Source organism: Budorcas taxicolor, chromosome 8 (assembly GCF_023091745.1).
Source record: "Budorcas taxicolor isolate Tak-1 chromosome 8, Takin1.1, whole genome shotgun sequence".
Lineage (NCBI taxonomy): Eukaryota > Metazoa > Chordata > Mammalia > Artiodactyla > Bovidae > Budorcas > Budorcas taxicolor.
In genome coordinates, this window is record NC_068917.1 from 8,391,011 (window position 1) to 8,414,002 (window position 22,992).

Sequence of the window (22,992 nt, forward strand, 5' to 3'; positions counted from 1 at the left end):
TCTCCCATATCATCCCACCCTCTCCCTCTCCCTCTGAGTCCAAAAGTCCGTTATACACAGCTGCGTCTTTTTTCCTGTCTTGCATACAGGGTCGTCATTGCCATCTTTCTAAATTCCATATATATGTGTTAGTATACTGTATTGGTGTTTTTCTTTCTGGCTTACTTCACTCTGTATAATCGGCTCCAGTTTCATCCATCTCATCAGAACTGATTCAAATGAATTCTTTTTAACGGCTGAGTAATACTCCATTGTGTATATGTACCACAGCTTTCTTATCCATTCATCTTTTAAATGGATTCTAAGGGCTAGAGTTGACACCAGAATTGAGTCAAGGATAATGCATCTCAGTGCTCCTGGACTTTATCTACTTTGGAAAGACACGCCTCCAAAATAGGAACTCCGTTTAGTAGACGCTTGTCAGTGCGTGTCTGCACAGCATGGAAACATACTTTCTAGTTTGGAAATCTCCAGGGGCAGAGGGGGTGGAGGGGCATGAGGGGAGGGGTGCAAGCCCAGAGTTCTGCCCGTTCCCCTCCCACCTTCCAGGTGTATCTGCGATCCAGTTGAGGTCAGTCGGGGACTTTGAACCTTGAAGGAACTGAAATATATCATTACCATGTGCAAACTAGGCAGCTAGCGGGAAGCTGCTGTATAGCACAGGGACCTCAGCCTGGTGCTCTGTGACGACCTAGAGGGGTGGGAGCAGGTGGGCGGGAGGTTCAAGAGGGAGTGGACAAGGGTATACTTACGGCTGATTCATGTTGATGTATGGCAGAAACCAATGCAATATTGTAAAGCAATTACCCTCCAATTAAAAATGAATACATTTTTTTAAAGAAAGAACAGATCTGGCGCTCAGGGACTGAGCTCATTCGTGGCGGGGGTGGGCTCAGAGACCAGCACATGGCCGCAAGCGTCCAGGGCAGAGTCCGGCGCATGGCGCTCTGTCTGCAGGGGTGTGCCCCTGGTGGCCTCACTTCTCAGACTGTTCCTGGAGAGGAAGCCGGTCTTAGCCATGACCTTGCCCTCTGACTTCCCACATGTTTTAACACGTGCAACGTGCATAATGTTGTGAGCCACCTGAGGTCTTTCTAACAAAATTCCTTCTCTGTGTAAGTTAGATAGAGTGGTTTCTTTTATTTGCAACCAAAGTGCTACTTTGTAAGAAGAATAAAACACAATTTTTAAACTTTTTTTTTTTTTTGATGTGGACTAGTTTAAAAGATTTTATTGAAGTTGTTACAACATTGCTTCTGTTTTACATTTTGGGGGTTTGGCCACAAGGCATGTGGGATCCTAGCTCCTTGACTAGAGGTTGAACCTGCACCTTCTGCATCAGAAGGCAAAGTCCTAACGACTGGACCGCCAGGGCTCAGTCATGTCCATCTCTTTGCGACCCGTGGACTGCCGGGTTCCTCTGTCCATGAGGATTTCTCAAGCAAAAATACTGGAATAGGTTGCCATTTCCCTTTCCAGGGGATCTTCCTGACCCAGAGATGGAACGCGTGTCTCTTTCATTTCCTGCATTGGCAGGCAGAGTCTTTACTACTGTGCTACCTGGGAGGCCCAGGGGCTGCCAGGGAAGTTCCCCTAAATTTTTTTTAATGTAATGTTCTTGTAAATGAGGTGCTTTATTTTTTTTAATTTGGGGTATTCTATTGAATATTAGTGTATATATTCTACTTCATCCAAGCACACTTTAATCTTTCATATGCACGTGTAATAAATCTAAAAGTATATAAATAACATGTTAGTTGAGATGAAAATAAGAAACCCTAGGGTGGTCTCAATCTTTTAAATGTTACACAAAGCTACTTCCTGAGAGCATCTTTCTGTCATGGGTTCCCAATCCCGGGTTCCCTGTCAAGAGCATCTTTACTGAAGTGAATTCCAGCACTGCCGTGGGTCTGGCTCAAATACAACCTCCAAGAGCAGTGGAGTTCTGCCCTTTCCAGGGTCACTCTTGGTGGAAACGTTCTCAGTTCCTCAAAGCTGGATGTGTTTCTTTGCAGCAACTCTTGGTTTTCTTTTTTTATATATAGTTTAATTATAACAGTATATTAGTTTCAGCTCTACAATAGAGTGATTCTATATTTCTATAGATTATACTCTGAAGTTACTATAAAATCATGGATCTTTGCTGTACAATATATCCTTATTGCTTACTCTATGCATAGTAATTGGATCCTCTTAATCCTCTATCCCTATACCGCCTCTCCCCACTTTTATCTCCCCTCGTTTGTTCTGTAGATTTGTGAGTCTGCTTCTCTTTTGTTATATACATTCAACCGTTTTATATTTTTTTAGATTCCACCTAAAAGTGAAATCCTTGGAAAGGCAACCTACTCCAGTATTCTTGCCTGGAGAATCCCATAGACGAGGAGCCTATGACTAAGCAGGCATGCATGTATATAAGTGAAAAGATACAGTATTTGTTTCTACCTGACTTATTTCACTTAGCATAATATCCTTGGCTCCATCCGTGTTTTCACAAACGGCAGCATGTTATTTGTCTTCTGTTACTCTTCTTTAGGGTTGAGCAGTAATCTATTGTGTGTGCACCGCGCCTTTACCATTCATCTGTTGGTGGACACTCACCTCTCCTATTATTACTACCACTAAGTCGCTTCAGTCGTGTCCAGCTCTGAACCCCTATGGACTGTAGCCCACCATCCCCTCTGTCCATGAGATTCTCCTGGCAAGAATACTGGAGTGGGTTGCCATTTCCTCCTCCAGGGGATCTTCCTGACCCAGGGGCTGCACCCGCATCTCTTATGTCTCCTGTGTAGTCGGGCAGGTGATTTACCACTAGTGCCACCTTGGAAGATGGTTGGTGGACACTTAGGTTGCTTCATATCTTGGCTATTGTAAATGTTGCTATGAACAGTGGGATACATATATCTATTTCAATTTGTGTTTCTGGTTTTCTTTGGATGTATACATTTTCAAATACAAAAATCTGACACAGTTTAGCAGTTGCTTGATTTTCTTCATAGTGCATATCTCCCTACGATCCATGTTTTCCTCGGATATATATAGCTATCTCCTATAGTTACCAAAGACTCTAATAGAAGCCTCTTTATGCTTTTGAAAAATACTCTTTCCAGCCAAATTATAGTAAAAAGTAGTCTTTAATTGGGGATTTAGAGAAATGTACAGGTATTCAAGTTAACCCCACCACTAGTTGAAATAACTCAATGGGTAGGGGAAAGAATGTCAAATTAAATTATCCAACCATAGAATCTGTTGATAAGTGGAGAAAATGTAATTATCTGATGGTCATTCTGTTACACATACTATTTTTTTTTTAAACTGGCATTTTCCTTTGAAAATTGTTATCATGGATTATTATAATGGGTAGAGAATTCTTAACAGAAAAATTTTGCAGATGAAAGTTCATCTTTGCTTTGACAGAAAAAGGTGGAAGTATAGCAAGGTGGGGTGGGGCGAGGAGAGCTTCCCTGGTAGCTCAGCTGGTGAAGAATCTGCCTGCAATGCAAGAGAACCCAGTTCGATTCCTGGGTCAGAAAGATCCCCTGGAGAAGGGATATGGTACCCACTTGAGTATTCGTGGGCTTCCTGGTGGCTCAGATGGTAAAGAATCTGCCTGCCAGTGCAGAAGATGCAGGCTTGATCTCTGGGTCTGGGAGATCCCCTGGGGGAGGAAATAGAAACCCACTCCAGTATTCCTGCCTGGAGAATCCCATGGACAGAGGAGCCTGGCAGGCGACAGTCCACGGGGGCACAAAGAGTCAGACACGACTGAGCAACCAAGCACAGCACACAGCGTAGTGAGGTGGAAAGTCTGCAACACGTCACCTCTGGGGGAGGATCCAAGGTCAAGGGTCTGAGCTAAGACATGCAGGTGTACTGGAGTCATGGCCAAAGTGATCACGCATACTATTTCATGGAGGGTGTAAATAGCGAAGAATTGGCGATGTCCTGAAACTGCTGATCTAACTCTCAGACAATACTAAATGTATGTAGCGTTGGTGATAGTCTAGCCTCCTAGGTTATTATGCCTGCAGTGTCTGGTAATCAGTGTGACCTTCTGTTAAGAACCGAGTTTAAATTAAATTTCGCTTATGTTCTTAAGATTAAACTATGAGCCATGGTGGAGTCATAGAAGAATGAAGATAGTGATGTGTGTGTGTGATATCTGAGACTTTATTTTAAATTATTTCTTAAAAATATTGCAGTCCAAGTTTTGAAGATGACATGGTAGATTTTCATCCCTGTCAAAGCTGTTTCTAGACTCTAGTCAGTATAGAAAATATAACTGATGTATCAAATGGAAGTGTTAGCAGCTTAGCCAGTGCTGAAAATATAATGCCTGTTTCAAAATGTTGAATTACCTTTGAAGCAAAGATCAAATGGTCTAAACATCAGAAAATGTAAAACTTCTAACAAGAGAAAAATTACTCTTCCGTTTAAAAATATATTAAAAAAATTATTGACATGTAGCAAAAGATCCTTTTGGATGAGACAAAAAATTATTCTTTCTATGAAAACATTGGCAATTTTCAAAAGATTTTAAACAAAAAACACATAATACTGGCAGTCAAATTTCTCAAGACTGGTTTTCTTACCCTTTATACGTATGACTGTAACTCAAGTGCCAGAATCAGAGGCAATTGCTTCAAAATACTTTCGGATTTTTAATATTCTCAGCACTAAAAATAAACATATCCCCAATAAGTGAGCTATAAAAACAATGTATAAGTTAAATCTGAAAGCATCAGAGCAAATATTCCTGTTTGCTTTCTACAATGCTCCCAATTCTGAAGGAATGAAAGTAGGGTCCATGATGTACTTTAATCTTCAAATTTTTATTGACTATTTTAAAGCATTTCTTTATTAAGAATCACATGGAAAGTCTGTAGCCACTAAATTCAAATTCTTCAAGCTGAGACTTTTCAATCCATCAATTGGATCCATAACTACAAGTTACAATTTACTGTCTTATTTATTTTGGGGGGCTCCAAAATCACTGCAGACAGTGATTGCAGCCATGAAATTAAAAATCACTTGCTCCTTGGAAGGAAAGCTATGACAAACCTAGACAGCATATTAGAAAGCAAAGACATCAATTTGCCAACAAAGGTCCCTATAGTCAAAGCTATGGTTTTCCCAGTAGTCATGTATGGATGTGAGATTTAGACCATAAAGAAGGCTGACCACCAAAGAATTGATGCTTTCAAATTATGGTGCTAGAGAAGATGCTTGAGAGTCCCTTGGACAGCAGAAGATCAGTCAGTCTTAAAGAAAATCAACCCTGAATATTTGCTGGAATGACTGATTCTGAAGCTGAAGCTCCAGTACTTTGGCCACACTGATGCAAAGAGCCGACTCTTTGGAAAAGACCCTGATGCTGGGAAAGACTGAGGGCTGGAGGAGGGGTGGCAGGGGATGACATGGTTGGATAGCAAAGTCCGTGGATATGAATTTGGGCAAACTTTGGGAGATGGTGAAGGTCAGGCAAGCCTGGTACGCAGTCCATGAGGTCACAGAGTCAGACATGACTAAGTGACTGAACAACAACTTAAATTTTATGAATTTGAATATTTTTACACTAACTTCTCCCCAAAAAAGCCCATATGAAACCAAAAGCATAAATAAACTTATTTTCAGGCATCAAGGCTTATAAGCACTCATTATCTCCTTCCCCCATTGCCCTGCTCACACAGTACTGAGAAGTAAGCAAGCCCTGACAACTCTCTTCTAGGATCCACCAGTCCCTTCTCTGAATCCCTACGCTTCATCACAAGCCATCACTGGTTCATCCCTGCAGCGGGATTTATCGAGCAGCTAAGATGCACTGAGCATTACTTTAGGTACTTGGGAGGCAAAGATGCATTGAAACACAGCACTTGCCCTCTGGCAGCTTAGAGTCCATCCAACCCACCAAGAAAGGCAGAAACACCACTTGTGTAGAACTGTAGATTACACAGAAATACCGATTTCTTAAATAGTGCAAATACAGGGAGTTCCCTGGCAGCCAGTGTGTGTGTGGGGGTGGGTGGGGGGGTGGGGGGGGGGGTGTGTGTGGGGTGTGTGTGTGTGTGTGTGTGTGTGTGTGTGTGTGTGGCTTCCCTGGTAGCTCATCTAGTAAAGAATCTGCCTGCAATGCGGCAGACCCAGGTTCGATCCCTGGGTCAGGAATATATATATATATATATATATATAAAATATCTGTGTTCATATTATATATAGATATATATGTGCCTGAGAAATATATATTTCCATGACAGAGGGAGATGCGAGTTGCTGGTCTCCCTTCAGGGCAGGACTTGCTGTTTCGGCTGCTAGAAGGGCTGTGCATGGACATCCCCCACATGTCCCCCTCCCAGGCATGTCCCAACCCCCTCACTCAAGGTGCACCCTGCCCATGGCAGCTGCATCCAGCGAGTGACTGAAGGTGAGTCTGTTGGTGCCCACACCCTGCCCTCCTCGGGCAGACTAAGCTGCCAGAGGGGACGGCTGTCCTGCAGGCTTGCACACAGCCCCTCCTCTCACCTCAGTCTGGCTTCCCCCTCCCTTCCACAGGGTGGATTCCAAGGGCACTTTCTAAAAAGAGAAAAAAAAAAAAAAAAACAGAAACCCTGCTGCCAGAATCTGCTTCTTGGAAAAAACAACTGGCAACACTTCTTAAATGAGTTTTAAAAAGGAACTATGGTTACCAAATGATCCAGCAATCCCACTCCTGGGCAAATATCCAGACAAAACTCCAATAATTCAAAAAGACACATGCATCCCAGTGTTCACAACAGCACTATTCACAACAGCCAAGACATGGAAGCAACCTAAATGTCCACTGAGAAATGAATGGATGAAGAAATGATTGAACAGATACACAATGGAATATTGCTCAGCCATATAAAGAATGAAAAATCCCATTTGCAGCAACATAGATGAATCTAGAGAGCATCATGCTTGGTGAAATAAGTCAGACAGAGAAAGACCAATACCGCATGATATCACTTACATGTGGAATCTAAAATATATCACAAATAAACTTAACTACCAAACAGAAACAGACTCACAGACACAAAAAACAAACTTCTAGTTACTAAAGAGGAAGGGGGGGGGGGGGGGGTGTATAAATTAGGACTTTGATATTCACAGAAAACCACCACCATATATAAAATAACCAACAAGGACCTACTGTATAGCACAGGGAACTATCATGAATATCTTATAATAACCTATAATGGAAAACAATATACATATATGTTATTTTCATTTTTTAGTTGCTAAGTCATGTCCAACTGTATGAGCCCCCATGGGCCCCGCCAGGCTCCTCTGTCCACGGGACTTCCCAGGCAGGAATAGTGAAGTAGGTGGCCATTTCCTTTTCCAGGGGATCTTCCTGACTCAGGAATCAAACCCGTGTCTCCTGCCTGCATTGGCAGGTGGATTCTTTACCACTGAGCCACTAGGGAAGCTGTACACACATACACATGCGTGCACACACACAAACACACACACACATATACATCACTGAATCACTTTGCTGAATGAAACACAAGAAGCAAATACACTTATAAATCAGAAAAATGAACCACGGCTCTAGCTTTCTGCACTGGAATGTGACTGTCAGGAGTATGTACTGGAGACCACTACATTACATTTAATAACAGTAATTCATAACGGCAGCACAGACCAACCTGGGGCACACCCAGTGTCAGCTCGAAGGGATCAGTAGCCCCTGGCTTACTCAGTCCCCACGGGAGCCCTATGAGTGGACCTGTCATTGCTCCCTTTCATCTGCTGGGTGACAAGCAGGGCAGGGCATCCCTCAAGCTCCTGCTCTTCCTGTGGCGCTCCCAGGCAGTGTGACCCCCAGCCTGGCCTCCTGGCCACCCTCTCACCCCACTTCTCTAGCCCTCTGGTGTAGTCACAGCGCCGCTAGTATCTGCTGTGGAATGACACAGTACAAGCACTGTCCGATGATAAATGACACCTGCCATTGGGAAGCCTGGACATGCCAACCCTGCTCTGGGTCCTCAACAGCCTCGAAGGATTGTCCTAACGTCTCTGAGTGGGACCTGACTTGGGAGTCCTGTTTCACTAAAAAGAAAGCAAGTTAGATTACATGACTTAAAGTCACACCTCACAAGTAGCAGAGTGCCCTCAAATATAGCATATCTGTCTCTAAAACAAGTCATCTCAAAGTTCAGTTAGCTATTTAGATTGATGTACAGCACACTTGCACTCATCTCACACGCTAGTAAAGTAATGCTCAAAAGTCTCCAAGCCAGGCTTCAGCAACACGTGAACCGTGAACTTCCTGATGTTCAAGCTGGTTTTAGAAAAGGCAGAGGAACCAGAGATCAAATTGCCAGCATCTGCTGGATCATTGAAAAAGCAAGAGAGTTCCAGAAAAACATCTATTTCTGCTTTATTGACTATGCCAAAGCCTTTGACTGTGTGGATCACAAGAAACTGTGGAAAATTCTGAAAGAGATGGGAATACCAGACCACCTGGCCTGCCTCTTGAGAAATCTGTATGCAGGTCAGGAAGCAACAGTTAGAACTGGACATGGAACAACAGACTGGTTCCAAATAGGAGAAGGAGTCTGTCAAGGCTATATATTGTCACCCGGCTTATTTAACTTCTATGCAGAGTACATCAAGAGAAACGCTGGACTGGAAGAAACACAAGCTGGAATCAAGATTGCCAGGAGAAATATCAATAACCTCAGCTATGCAGATGATACCACCCTTGTGGCAGAAAGTGAAGAGGAACTAAAAAGCCTCTTGATGAAAGTGAAAGAGGAGAGTGAAAAAGTTGGCTTAAAGCTCAACATTCAGAAAACTAAGATCATGGCATCTGGTCCTATCACTTCATGGGAGATAGATGGGGAAACAGTGGAAACGGTGTCAGACTTTGTTTTCTGGGCTCCAAAATCACTGCGGATGGTGATTGCAGCCATGAAATTAAAAGATGCTTGCTCCTTGGAAGGAAAGGTATGACCAACCTAGATAGCATATTAAAAAGCAGAGATATTACTTTGCCAACAAAGGTCTGTCTAGTCAAGGCTATGGTTTTTCCAGTAGTCATGCATGGATGTGAAAGTTGGACTGTGAAGAAAGCTGAGTGCCAAAGAATTGATGCTTTTGAACTGTGGTGTTGGAGAAGACTCTTGAGAGTCCCTTGGACTGCAAGGAGATCCAACCAGTCTATTCTAAAGGAGATCAGTCCTGGGTGTTCATTGGAAGGAATGATGCTAAAGCTGAGGCTCCAGTACTTTGGCCACCCCATGCAAAGAGTTGACTCATTGGAAAAGACTCTGACGCTGGGAGGGATTGGGGGCAGGAGGAGAAGGGGACGACCGAGGATGAGATGGCTGGATGGCATCACCAACTCGATCGATATGAGTTTAAGTGAACTCCAGGAGTTGGTGATGGACAGGGAGGCCTGGCATGCTACCGTTCATGGAGTCGCAAAGAGTCAGACATGACTGAGCGACTGAACTGAACTGAACTATATTTAATCCACTGGCTCAGCAGTAAAGAGTTTGCCTGCAGTGCAGGAGATGGGGGTTTGATCCCTGGGTCAGGAAGACCCTCTGGGGAGGACCTGGCAACCCACTCCAGTGTTCTTGCTTGGGGAATCCCATGGACAGAGGACCCTGGTGGGCTACAGTCCATGGGGTAGCAAACAGCCGGACACAGCTTAGTAACTAAATAACAACAATCTATGAAAAAATTTTCACCTAAAATGGGCTAAAGTTACTATCTTGGGTATCCATCATTTTTAGTTCTTTCATCTGAGACACTCTCCGAACATCCCAGAAACGTGGAAAAAGGCACTGACCCCCTCTGTCAATGAGCACAGCCCTAGCTATGACCCAGGACCTTCTCTCCTAAACCCAGAGGACCTGAACAGACTCCATGCACTTTTTGGATCCCCCTGACTGTGTACTGGAGCTTCTACCCAAAATAAAGACAGAACATATTCTTCCATTTTCATCCGACACGCTGTGAATGAACCACATTATGCATTTGATTCTGCTTTTAGGGTGTTCATGCCAATTCTACAAAATCCCAGTTCACAATGTATAATAAGATGATGTCCTATTCTGCCTCTTGAAGATGGATTTAATTTCTAAGAGACCATTGAGGCTTTTGGCCCAAGAATAACGGATTTAATTTAGATTAAATTTAGCAAGCAGCAGTCTCTCCTAGGGTAGGAATAAGGGACTGGGTGGGGGGGTACAGGATGTTTTCCTTTATGTCATTTCTTTTCAAGGAAGTGGAATTACATGACTTTGTCACCTTGGGAAATATAGGGTTATAAATTCCTCCTGATAAAAAAAAGGGGGAAAAGGCATCGGAATCACTTTGCCATGACCAAAGCAGGCTGCGAGGAAGGAAGAAGAGTTCCAATCCCTACCCCCAGGCAATGCCAGCTTTTCGCTGACAGCCGCAAAGAATAGGGCTTCTGCGGCTTACTCCCCGCCTTCAGAAACGCACTCACTCTTCATCTCCATTATCTGCTGCCTGAAAAACGGTCTCCTAGCAGCAAAAGGTGAGCTGGCCCTCTGGGAATGGTTTCAAATATAAATGACTTAGGTCCTCATCCAAGGTGACCTGTGGCTGATGCCCTTCTCGTCCACCCCAACCCCCTCGAGCGCACTTCATTTTTGCTTTATTACTTTTTCCCTCCAAGGGGAGGTTATGGTCCAGAAAAAAGTGCTACCAATCAATGGAGACTCCTGATGATGGGCCAAGTGTGTGCCCTCTCTCAGGTCCACCTGCCTCTGTTTCTCCCTTGCTGGACACCGGGCCCCTCGGTGGTGCCTTGAAGAGGCTTCAGGAAGGCTGCTGTGAGACCCTCCAAGAACAAGAAGAGCAGGGACAAATCCCACAGGGCATGACTTAGCCACCTCTTTACTGTTGTGGATAGCTGACAGCCCCCTGCACAAAATGTTTGCGTCTCCTTCCCCAGGAGGCAGGTTTACCCTCCTGCATGATCTGCTGTGGAAATTGCAACCGTTCACCTTTTTCTGGAGAGTTACAACCAAAAACCACAGTGACAATAGCCTCATCTTTCAAAAACTCCAGTAAGAATCATGGAATTCATCACAAAGGAAGTAACAAATGACCTTGAAGTAACTTCTAATGATGCAATTCCACAGTCATTTAAAAAATAATGATTCGCAGCTCAAATTCACAAGATATAGGACAGAAAAGAGATGCTTAGCTTCTACAAAATCAGGTCACATTCGTCACACTGGGCCATCCGGCATGACTATTCGGCTTGACTTTCTACCAATGGAGGCCCAGGTTCCATGGGGGAGACCTGAAAAGGCATTGCAACAGCTTAGATTCAAAAGCTACCTGCCTGTATTGTTACACTGTTACCGAGTCAAAGCTTACACTGCTTACTACATAACAGGCAAATAAATTAAGAGAGGAGGAATCAGGGCAAGGAAGAGTGACTTTTCCAGAAAGCCAGCAGACCAAGAAGATTGTGGACTAGTGTCCCAAAGAACCATCTTCCCAAAGTTGGAATTCAGGCTTCCTTTACATTAAAAGCGGAGAAGGTATGGCAGGTTGTTGTAAACTTCTTCATGCAGGAATCCTTTGTTCTGTTCTCGAAGATCTGTTTACAATGCTTTTATAAGCCTCCAAGAAGACAAATATTATTCTCTGTTCTGCAACTTCTTATCTCTATATACATGGGAAAGTATTATACCCTTAAAGATCAGAGACTCGAGAATGGGCTCTCCTATGTATTTCAGGCTATAGGCAACACTGACTTGTAACAAAAACAATACAGATGTTTAAGAAAAAGAAACAGATCTTCCCCTGTACAGTAATTGATCTTTGTGACAACCTGTAAAATCTCTTTTACAGAGGAAACACAGGTTCACAGACACTGGGCCTTTGCTCAGGCAGCTACAGCCAACAGGGGCAGAACCAGAAGCAAACTTGAATATTCCTGCAACGCCAATGTGGTTTTGTCACTGGACTTTAGTGACATATCAACTTCTGTGAGGGTTTTGCATTAAAGTTCAATTTTCCTCAGTTATCCTAAACTGTCTGCCTGCCTACTAAGTCGCTTCAGTCATATCTGACTCTTTGCACCCCCAGGGATTGTAGCCCGCCAGGCTCCTCTGCCCATAGTATTCTCCAGGCAAGAACACTGGAGTAGGTTGCCATGCCTTCCTCCAGGGGATCTGACCCAGGGGTCGAACCTGTGTCTCTTAAGTCTTCCGCACTGGCAGGTGAGTTCTTTACCACTAGCACCACCCAGAAAACCCTATCTAAACTATTTCCTTAAGATGTTTCAAATGAGAAGAACTCTTCGTCAGATAAAGTGGTGGCTGTGTGGGTGTCTATGAATTAGAATTACCATACTTTTAAATGAGAAGCTGATTGACCAAACACTATTTAAATTAAAAAGATGACAATGTGGTGATGCTCTCACTGCAGCTAGTGTAGGTCAATTATGTGAGCACTTCATAAATGAAACTTTATTGCTATTTTATAATTAGTTTTTTTATAATTAGATTCACCAGAGACTTATTCACCTCTGGGAAGAGTTACAAGTTTTGAAGAAGAGCAAAGTGAAAGAAAATGTCATCACTCATAGAAAATAAAATTTGAAGCAAAGATAAAAATAAAATTCACATGCACATAGGAATCAATTCACACACATATAAGATTCAATTGTTCTCTTAAAAAACAATCAGATTTCTTGGGCCCTAAAGATATGAGTCCAATAGATCTCAAGGAGGTGCTAGGAAGGTTTTATTTGTGTGCTGTTCTCCGTTGGACAGTGACTGGAAGGTTTGGGGAGGAAGCAGGTTTTCAGATAAGAGCTGAAGTTTAGAATCTGCAAGATGAGATAAGGTGACCCTCCCTAGTACTGCCTTTGAGTAGGAACACTATTAGCTGTGGGCTTCCCCTGTGGCTCAATAGCAAAGAATCCACCTGCCAATGCGGGGGAACAGGAGATGCCAGTTCAATCCCTGGGTCAGGAAGATCCCCTGGAGGAGGAAACGGCAACCCACTCCAGTATTCTTGCCTGGAAAACACCATAGTGAGGGGAGCTCAGTGGGCTACAGTCCGTGGGGTTGCAAAGAATCAGACATGACTATACAACTGAGAAAGCACGCATTGTTAGCAGTAACATATAATTAAGTTCTGCCTTCAGATATCATTGAGAGTGATAATAAATTAATGGACACTAATTTGACTGGCTTTTAGGCTGATGCTTCTTTATTGCCTCTTACTATTTGTAGCTACAATAAAACCTCATTAATAGAGAATTTCATGGACTGAAGTGACCCTCTCAATGATTTTTAAAAAAAAATGGTTAGTGGAAGCAATAAGGATTTTTTGGCCATCAATTTAGTGAACAGTTTCTTTTTAGTATAAAGGAGACAGAGAAGTCCATATATTACCTGTAGGAATGTACATTTCTGTAATGTTTCAATCATTCTAGAAAATAATTTGGAAATTTGTCCTAATAGTTCCCAAAAACTTTAGCTTAGCAATATAAGTTAAATCCTGAAGAAAAATGTGCAGGAAGATCTATAAACAAATGTTTATAATAGCGAAAATCTGGAGACAGCATGAAAGTGAAAAGAAAGTGAAAGGCGCTCAGTCGTGTCGGACTTTGCTACCCCATGGACTGCAGCACCCCAGGCTTCCCTGTCTATCACCAACTCCCAGAGCTTGCTCAAACTCATGTCCATCAAACCAGTGATGCCATCCCATCATCTCATCCTCTGTCATCCCCTTCTCCTGCCTTCAATCCTTTCCAACATCAGGGTGTTTTCCAATGAGTCAGTTCTTCGCATCAGGTGGCCAAAGTATTAGAGTGTCAGCTTCAGCATCAGTCCTTCCAATGAATATTCAGGACTGATTTCCTTTAGGATTTACTAGTTTGATTTTCTTGCAGTCCAAGGGACCCTGAAGAGTCTTCTCCAACACCACAGTTCATAAGCATCTCAGCTTTCTTATAGTTCAACTCTCACATCCACATATGAGATGTGAAAATCTACTTCCTCCCCACTACTGGAAAAATCATAGCTTTGACTAGACGAGCCTTTGTCAGCAAAGTAATCTCTTTGCTTTTTAATATGCTGTCTAGGTTGATCATAGCTTTTCTTCCAAGGAGTAAGTGTCTTTTACTTTCATGGCTGCAGTCACCATCTGCAGTGATTTTGGAGCCCCAAAAAATAAACTCAGCCACTGTTTCCATTGTTTTCCCATCTGTTTGCCATGAAGTGATGGGAACAGATGCCATGATCTTCGTTTTCTGAATGTTGAGCTTTAAGCCAACTTTTCCACGCTCCTCTTTCACTTTCATCAAGAGACTCTTTAGTTCTTCGCTTTCTGCCATAAGGGTGTTATCATCTGCATATCTGAGGTTATTGATATTTCTCCCAGCAATCTTGATTCCAGCTTGTGCTTCATCCAGCCCAGCATGATGTACTCTGCATATTAAGTTAAATAAGCAGGGTGACAATATACAGCCTTGATGTACTCCTTTCCCAATTTGGAACCAGTCTGTTGTTACATGTGCGGTTCTAACTCTTGCTTCTGGACCTGCATACAGATTTCTCAGGAGGCAGGTAAGATGATCTGGTATTCCCATCTCTTTAAGAATTTTCCACAGTTTGTGATGATCCACATAGTCAAAGGTTCTGGCATAGTCAATAAAACAGATGTTTTTCTGGAACTCTCTTGCTTTTTCAATGATCCAATGGATGCTGGCAATTTGATCTCTGGTTCCTCCGTCTTTTCTAAAACCAGCTTGAACATCTGGAAGTTCACAGCTCATGTACTGTTGAAGCATGGCTTGCAGAATTCTGAGCATTACTTTTCTAGTGTGTGAGATGAGTGCAATTGTGCAGTAGTTTGAACATTGTTTGGTACTGCCTTTCTTTGGGACTGGAATGAAAACTGACCTATTTCAGTCTTGTGGCCACTGCTGAGTTTTCCGAATTTGCTGGCATATTGAGTGCAGCACTTTCACAGCATCATCTTTTAGGATTTGAATTAGTTCAGCTGAGCTATAGATGGCCTAAGAAAATTATGATTTATTGGAATATAGAATGGAATACATTTCTTTTTAAATTTCTTATAAAAGTTTAAAATAATATTTTAAAAAAAGCTTTCCAAGGAAAGTTAATGCTTTAAAATCATCTTAAACTAAGGTACTACTTTTAACTAGGTTAACCAAAAATGAAAAAAAAAGCACCTCTAAAAAGAGATCATAAAAAATATTCCAAGGTATTAAAAGACTTATCTTTAAAAGGTGAGATTGTGAATAATTAGCATTTGTTTGGTTTTACATTTTTCAGGCTTTCCCCAGGGGAAAGTATGTCTTTTATAATTTTATAAGTAATTTTCTTCAAGAAAAGGAAGACATGCTTTCTTTTCAATGTAAGACAGGCCACAGTTTCTATTTCTGGGTCAGGAAGATCCCCTGGAGAAGGGATAGGTTACCCACTCCAGTATTCTTGGGCTTCCCTGGTGGCTCAGATGACAAAGTATCTACTTGCAATACAGAAGGCCTGGGTTCAGTCCCTGGGCTGGGATGATCCCCTGGAGAAGGTCATGGCAACCCACTCCAGTATTCTTGCCTGGAGAATCCCCATGGACAGAGGAGCCTGGAGGGCTGTGGCCCATGGGGTCGCAAAGAGTTGGACATGGCTGAGCAACTAAGCACCGCACAGCAGAGGCCACAGTTACAGATTTTCTCCTAAATGCATTAAAAAATGAAGATAAAATATTGTTTCTTGATTTTGGTGTCTCACAGTGTGTCAGCTGGCTTCCCATAGGACAAGCCAGAGAGAAGGCACCATAGGGACAAGCCACTGTCTCCTTGTCCCTGACCCAAGAAGGGGGATTCCATGGTCTCTGCCAACATTCATTCAATCAGAACACGGTCCAGAGTCACTCAAGAGCAGTCGGTCACACAACAGGATGAATGCAAAGACAGGGACCACTGGAAGGACGCTGCCCCCGAAGGGGTCTAGCATGAGGTCTGCACTGTTGATATGAAAAGGTGTCTGCTTCTCCCAAACAGAAAACCTAGACAGTGCCCTCCGAAGGAAATTCTTCTACTGTGCGTATAAAGCTTTATCAGTCATCCAAGCTCAGTCTCATCAGGTGTCCCTCCCATGCACCCCTGGCCCCCAGGACCCCTGTTGGAGGAGCTGTGGCCTGGGGAGGTAGGGGGCATGCATGCCTGCAGTGTGGAGTTTGGAACACATTTGCTAGAAAAAAAATATAGACAGTCAATGTTTTCCCAGGCCAACTACATGAAGCCTATTTAAAACCTTAAAACTTCAATAGGAACATGAACTTTAAAAAAGTACAATGCTACTATGTCAACAAGCATCAAATCTGATAATATAATTAATTGTTATTCTGTAGAAAAATATATTTTTAGTTCTAAACAGCTGACTTACAGGTAGACATCAGGAATATAATCATTTATTATCTGGCATCATATATGCACACAAAAGGTATTAACAGCTGTATGCCTTTTTGGATAATTTCAAGGATAACTGATCAAATTCTAAAACCCATAAAATAATTAGGACAACTGCCCATTTCACCCAAAATAGTATAGTCAACAATAGCAGCAACAAATTTTTCTGTATATGAAAAAGAATAATTAGGCCATTCTATACAGCAGATTTCAGTTTGTTGTTTTAATAACAGTAACCACATGAAATTACTAGTCTAGTAGCATGAGCTGAGCTCTGCAATGAACCTCTCATTTATAAGTAGGGAGTTAGGGAGCTACAATTATTACTATGGTCACTGCTAATTTACAGATCAATATCCCATAACACATTTGCCAATAATAGCCATGCACACTGGGGATTCAATAATTACTAGAATAGAAACGATGAGTTTTAACATTTCCAATGAAACCAATCACAACTATCATTCTGGCTAGCCCAGTTTTTAGGGTTTTTTATGCTCTTTCTATAACCATCACTTTGTGGTTATTTAGTTGCTAAGTCATATCCGATGCTTTCCCAATCCACCTGCTATGCAGGCCATGTACATTCAATTCCTGGGTCGGGAAGATTCCCTGGAGGAGGAAATGGCAACCCACTCCAGTATTCTTGCCTGGGAAATCCCATGGACAGAGGAGCGTGGCGGGCTACAGTCCATGGGGTCACAAAGAGTCGGACTCGACTGAAGCAACGCACAGACTGTAGCCCACCAGGCTCCTCTGTCCATGGGATTTCCCAGGCACGAATACTGGAGTGGGTTGCCATTTCCTCCTCCAGCGGATCTTCTAGACCAGGGATGAACCCATGTCTCCTGCACTGGCAGGCAGATCCTTCACCACTGTGCCCCCAGGGAAGCCACCATCACCTGAGTATGAGGCTATTTCCTAGCCTACAGTGTACTGAATTTCTCTTTTTCTTTCCCTCTCTCCATCTCTCTTTGCCTCTCTGTCTCCTTCTTTCCTATTGCTCCCGGGCTGAGGTTTCTGATAACTATGCACTAAAAAAATTCCCATAAATATAAGTCACAATCCCCTTTTGCCTCATTCGCATTGAAGGGCAGTAGGAAAGTGATTACATTTTCTTCTGCCTGTAGCTTTAAAGCAGCCACTTGACCTCTAGCAACCTTGAACCAAAATTTACTTTAGAGGTTTGTCATTTTGATAGCCGAACATGATGTTGCATTTCCCTTGAGGAATTTATTCTAAATCAGTCTCTCAGGTTTATTTGGGTTTTCACCTACTATCTTGGCCTCAAGTGTATGTTTTCCCTTTTTTTTCTCATTGGATCTAGTAATACATCATATTCCATTCTATGGCATTCAAAAAATGAAATATTTTATATTTTGCCCAGCTCAGGTAGATAAACAAATGAGAAATTTGTGTGTATTCTATTTTCTTTGTGAACAAGGAAAAGTTTGCTCTGTGTGTGTGTGTGTGTGCATGTGTGTATATCTATATATTTATTATGGTCATTCTAAGTACTTCCCCTTGCTGAGATGCTTAATCCTACTTCATTTGGTTAAACTGCTATGTTATTATTTAGGTTGTGATGGAATTATTTTTCCCAGCAAATGTTCACTGAGTGCCTATGTGAGTCAGGCACCATCCTAAGTACTAGGAGCTGGGTACGCAAATGAGATGTTCTCTGTTCTTGCTGAATTTCCACTCTAATGAAGAAGATGATAACTTGATGTCACACAAGTATCTTTTCATATCCCTTCGCTTTGGTTAAGAATACAGTCACCTCTCTAGAAATCAGTTTCCAGACATACAAATCATGGAAGACTTTCCAGGGAGAACACATGATTGGGGAACTGGGAACGGGGTTTTCACAGTGTCCAGCTTCTTCCTCTCCCAGCCACTGAGGCTGGGAGACCCTTTATCCACTGGGCCCTCACCTTCTCCCTAGGCAATTGTATTGTGTCCAGTGGCTGTCATGTGTATAAAGGTGACGCTCACATTTATGTCTTGGCTCACATTTCTTCTTTGGACTAGCTTTCCTTGGATTAGATCCATATATTATACTGCTTTTGGCTTTTTCTCTTGAGATATCTGTAAGTCACCTCCATACACAGGACCTGTGTCTGGTCTGCATGACCCTGAAGGACCCTGGTCCTCTCATACGGCTCCAATTCCTAAACAAGATACCACGTGTCTGCGAGCCATTCAGATCTGAGCTTTAGCACCAGTTCCCATGGCTGCCCAACCTCAATCCCCCTTCCCATCATTTCCTGTTTACATAGCAGCCTGTGTTTCCCTTTCATCGTACTTGCTACAAGTTATAACCACATATCGGTGTGGATATGAATATTTTAATACAATCTACAAATACTATTATAGCTCTGACAGTTATACTGTAGCCATTATTATAGCCCCAATAGTGCTTAGAATCAATACTCAAAAAAAAAAAAAAATGTTTTGCAGGGCAGAAATAGAGACACAAACATAGAGAACAGACTTTCGGACACAGGGCAAGAAAGGGTGGAATGAACTGAAAAAGTAGCACTGAAATATACACACTACACGTGCAAAATGGACAGCTAGTGAGAAGCTGCTGTGTAGCTCAGGGAGGTCAGCTCAGTGCTCTGTGATGACCTAGAGGGGTGGGGTGGGGTGGGGTGGGGGGTTAGAGGAGAGGCTAAAGAGGGAGGGGATATATGTACACATATGGCTGATTCACACCGTCGTACAGCAGAAACACACAACATTGGTGGGGCAGTGTACATAGTCGTGTCCGACTCTTTGCAACCCTATGGACTGCGGCCCGCCAGGCTCCTCTGTCCATGGGATTTCCCAAGCAAGAATACTGGAGTGGGTTGCCGTTCCATTTACCAGGGGATCTTCCTGACCCAGGAATCGAACCCAGCTCTCCTGCATTGGCAGGCAGATTCTTGCCACCTGGGAAGCCCAACACAACACTCTAAAGCAATTATATTCCAATAATAAAAGAAAAAAAAATGTTAAATGGATGAATGAATAGCACTGGATTCACTGCTAAGAAGATATGACCAGTTGCTGGCTTCCTGTGCCCTTTGGCAAGGGTAAGAGCTCATTTTGAGTCATGAAGGAGTTACCAAAAGAGTGTATGGGGTCTGGCTGCTCGCCAACAAACAGGCCAGGTAGGTGGAAAGGAAATTTTGCTTTCTTTCAGATGCTGGCCACTGCAGAAGGGTGGGGGTAGGAAAGTGGAGAGGAGGACTGACATCTGTCCAAAGCCCAACTCCCTCCCCTGGCAACCAGTGGACCAGAGCTTTTGTAGACAGGAAGAGGGGGCTACATGCAGAAACAGCAGTCAGCTCCGGCAGGCATCTTCATATTGCTCACCAGTCTGGTCAGCGTCATCTTGGTCGTTTCAGGCATAGTTAGTCTCCTGTTCCAGGGCTCATTTATTCCCATTTCTTTGAGGCCAATCCTCAGAATTGTGGCAGCTTTTCTTGTGGGTACAGTCCTTAACTATGCTTAATGAGTACATTATTGTTATTTGGCCTCCTTTGACTGTTTTCCTTTGTTTATGCATTTCTCTGATTAAACTTATTCTTTGAGTAAAGTTTTCCACAGACAAAAGGCGGGCAGAGGACATGGGGCAGGGGCGTGGCAAGGACCAGAGGGTCCTGTCCCGCATCAGTCCGGCATGACCGAGGAGGTTTGCAGGGAACCTGGAGACTATGACACCATCCAGGGCACACCGTGGGGGTTATTTTGAAGTTTCCTTAAACTTCTTCTCCAGAGGACTGAGCAGAGTCCATTCTGAAAATGTCTCTGGCCTGGTCCCTTCTGAGAGGCAAGAGTCACAGGAAGGAATGGGGAGCACGGCTTCTCCAGCTGCCGAAAGAAAGAGCTGTGAGAAGACCCCGCCTGGTCTCCATGCCAGCAGAAGCCGCTAGCAGACTGGGAGCAGTCGCTGCCGCAGACAACAGCAGCCATGGATTTTTCCTTCACCAGCCACTACTTGGAGCAGCTGCCAGTAAGACTCTCCATCACGAGGATGGTCCCCAGACATCTGCTCCAGAAGAGAGCACAAATGAGGGATGCCACTCAGACAGACAGACATCCACAACTGAGCCATCTCTGTGGAGACACCCTGTCTCCAGGTGGCAGCAATCTTCATCTCACAAGAAGAGATGATAACAACTGACCTCGGGGAAATACAACTGAATTAGAGGCTTGGAAAGTCTATGTTTGGCTCAGCTCTACATATAGATGTGTGCTTGAGATAACTGAAATCAAGAACCTCCTAGAGTAGTGAAAATAAACACAAAAACATATGGGACAGCAAAGGAAATAAATAAAACAAGAAGACAATCCTCGGAATGGGAGAAAATATTTGCAAAGGGATTAATCTCCAAAATATATAAGCAACTCATTCAGCTCAGTATTAAAAAGAAAGGCAGAAGACCTAAATCAAAAAACAGGCAGAAGACCTAAATAGACATTTCTTCAAAGAAGACATACTTATGATCCAGCAGCACATGATAAGACGTTCAATATCACTAATTATTAGAGAAATGCAAATCAAAACTACACTGAGGAATCATCTCACACTGGTTAGAATGGCCATCATCCAAAAAAAAAAAAAAAATCTACAAACAATACATGGTTGGGAGGCTGTGGAACAAAGGGAACTCTCCTACACTGTTGGTGGGAATGTAAATTGATACAAGCACTATGGAAAACAGTATGGAGGTTCCTTGAGAAAGTGAAAATTGAATTACCACATGATTCAGAAGTCCTGCTCCTGGAATATACCTAAGGAAAACCATAATTCAAAGACACAGGCACCCCACTGTTCATCAGAGCATTATTTACAATAGCCAGGACATGGAAGCAACCAGCAACAGAGAAATGGGTGAAGAAGATGTGATACACTCACAAAGGGAATATTACTCAGCCGTTAAAAGGGCAAAATCATGCCATCCACAGCAGCACAGATGGGTCTGGAGATTGTCGCCCTGAGTGAAGTAAACAAGACACAGAGGACAAATAAATGACATCACTTGTATGTGGAAACTAGAAAGAAAGGGTACAAATTAACTTATTTACCCAAAAAATAGTCATAGATATAGAACACAAACTTACAGTTACCAGGGGATACGGAGGGCGTGATAAATCAGGACACTGAGATTGACATATACATGCTACTTTATATAAAATAGATAACTAATAAGACCCTGCTCTATAGCACAGGGAACTCGACTCAATACTCTGTAATGGCCTATATGGGGAAAGAATTTGTATATATATAAAATATATATAAAAGCGTGTGTATATATACGATAGAGCTGCCATGCTCCTCTGTCCATGGGCTATCCCAGGGTAGAATACCAGAGTAGGTTGCATTTCCTTCTCCTGGGGATCTTCCTGAACCAGGGATCAAACCCCTGTCTCCTGCATTGGGAGACACATTCCTTACCTCTGTGCCACTTGGGAAGCCCCACTTTCCAAAGCATGCTCTGCTGAATGTCTTAGATACCACTGGGAAAGAACCGTGTCCTCTTCACAAAACAAGGGGAGAAGAGCCAAAGACCTCTGATATCCTCTCCAGCTCTGTTTTCATCTTTTTGTTTTATTCTTTCCTCAGTAACCTCCAATGACCTCTGACAAGGTCATTCAAAAGTGTCAGCCCAGCATTCAAGAACCTACATAATGTGACCCAAATTTTCCTCTCCAAATGTGTTCACTGGATATATCTGATATGTTAGTCACCCTTCCCTACACAACTAGGTGATTCCTTGCCAATGCTTTGCGTCTTCCTCAGTGCATTTCCTGGTTCTGTCTTAATTTAAGTCAAGAGCAAGTGCCTCCAGCTCCACAACGCCGCCCCCATTCTCCTCAGTCCTTGTAGAGAGCTAAGGTCCTGCAACAATTCTTGTGGACACTCACATGACCCTTGGACCATCTAAGTGTCCTTGAATATCTCTACATGCATTTTCAGGCTCTTTAAACACAGAAAATAGTTTTTGGATCTTTGTGTCTCCCACAGGATTTAGTTACAGGGACTTTTCCAGTGGTCCAGTAAGTAACACTCCATACTCCCAATACAAGGGGCCTGAAATTCAACCCCTGGTCAGTGAACCAGATCCCCTACGCCCCAACTAAGAGTTCACACAAAGCAGCTAAAGATCCCACATGCTGCAATTAAGACCTAGTACAGTCAAACAGATAAATAAATAAATGTTTTTTAAAAGAATGTAATTAGAAGTATCATGAAATCAAAAAAGCTTCATTAAGTGAATATAATCCCAAAGAATTAAAGTGAATGATAAGTTTAGTCAATGGTGTAGGTTAAAGGGTATTAAAGGAGAACCTTTGACACCCCAATAGGTACATCCTTGTCCCTTGATGTGCCTTCTCCTACCAGAGGCTGCTTCTATATTCTACATTCATCACATTGAAATACTCTAAACATCTCTATCACACTTTCCCCGTTCTATAGCCACTTATAAAGTCTTTTATAAGTGGCCCAGGGTTCAAGGCCAAAGTCAGCCTTTTCT

General features: G+C 42.9%; 1 protein-coding gene across 1 annotated transcript in view; it reads left to right on the top strand.

Moving 5' to 3' along the window:
- Positions 1 to 22,992, top strand: part of GALNTL6 (polypeptide N-acetylgalactosaminyltransferase like 6) — a 1,453,898-nt gene that overhangs the window by 1,255,063 nt on the left and 175,843 nt on the right. The window lies entirely within an intron of this gene.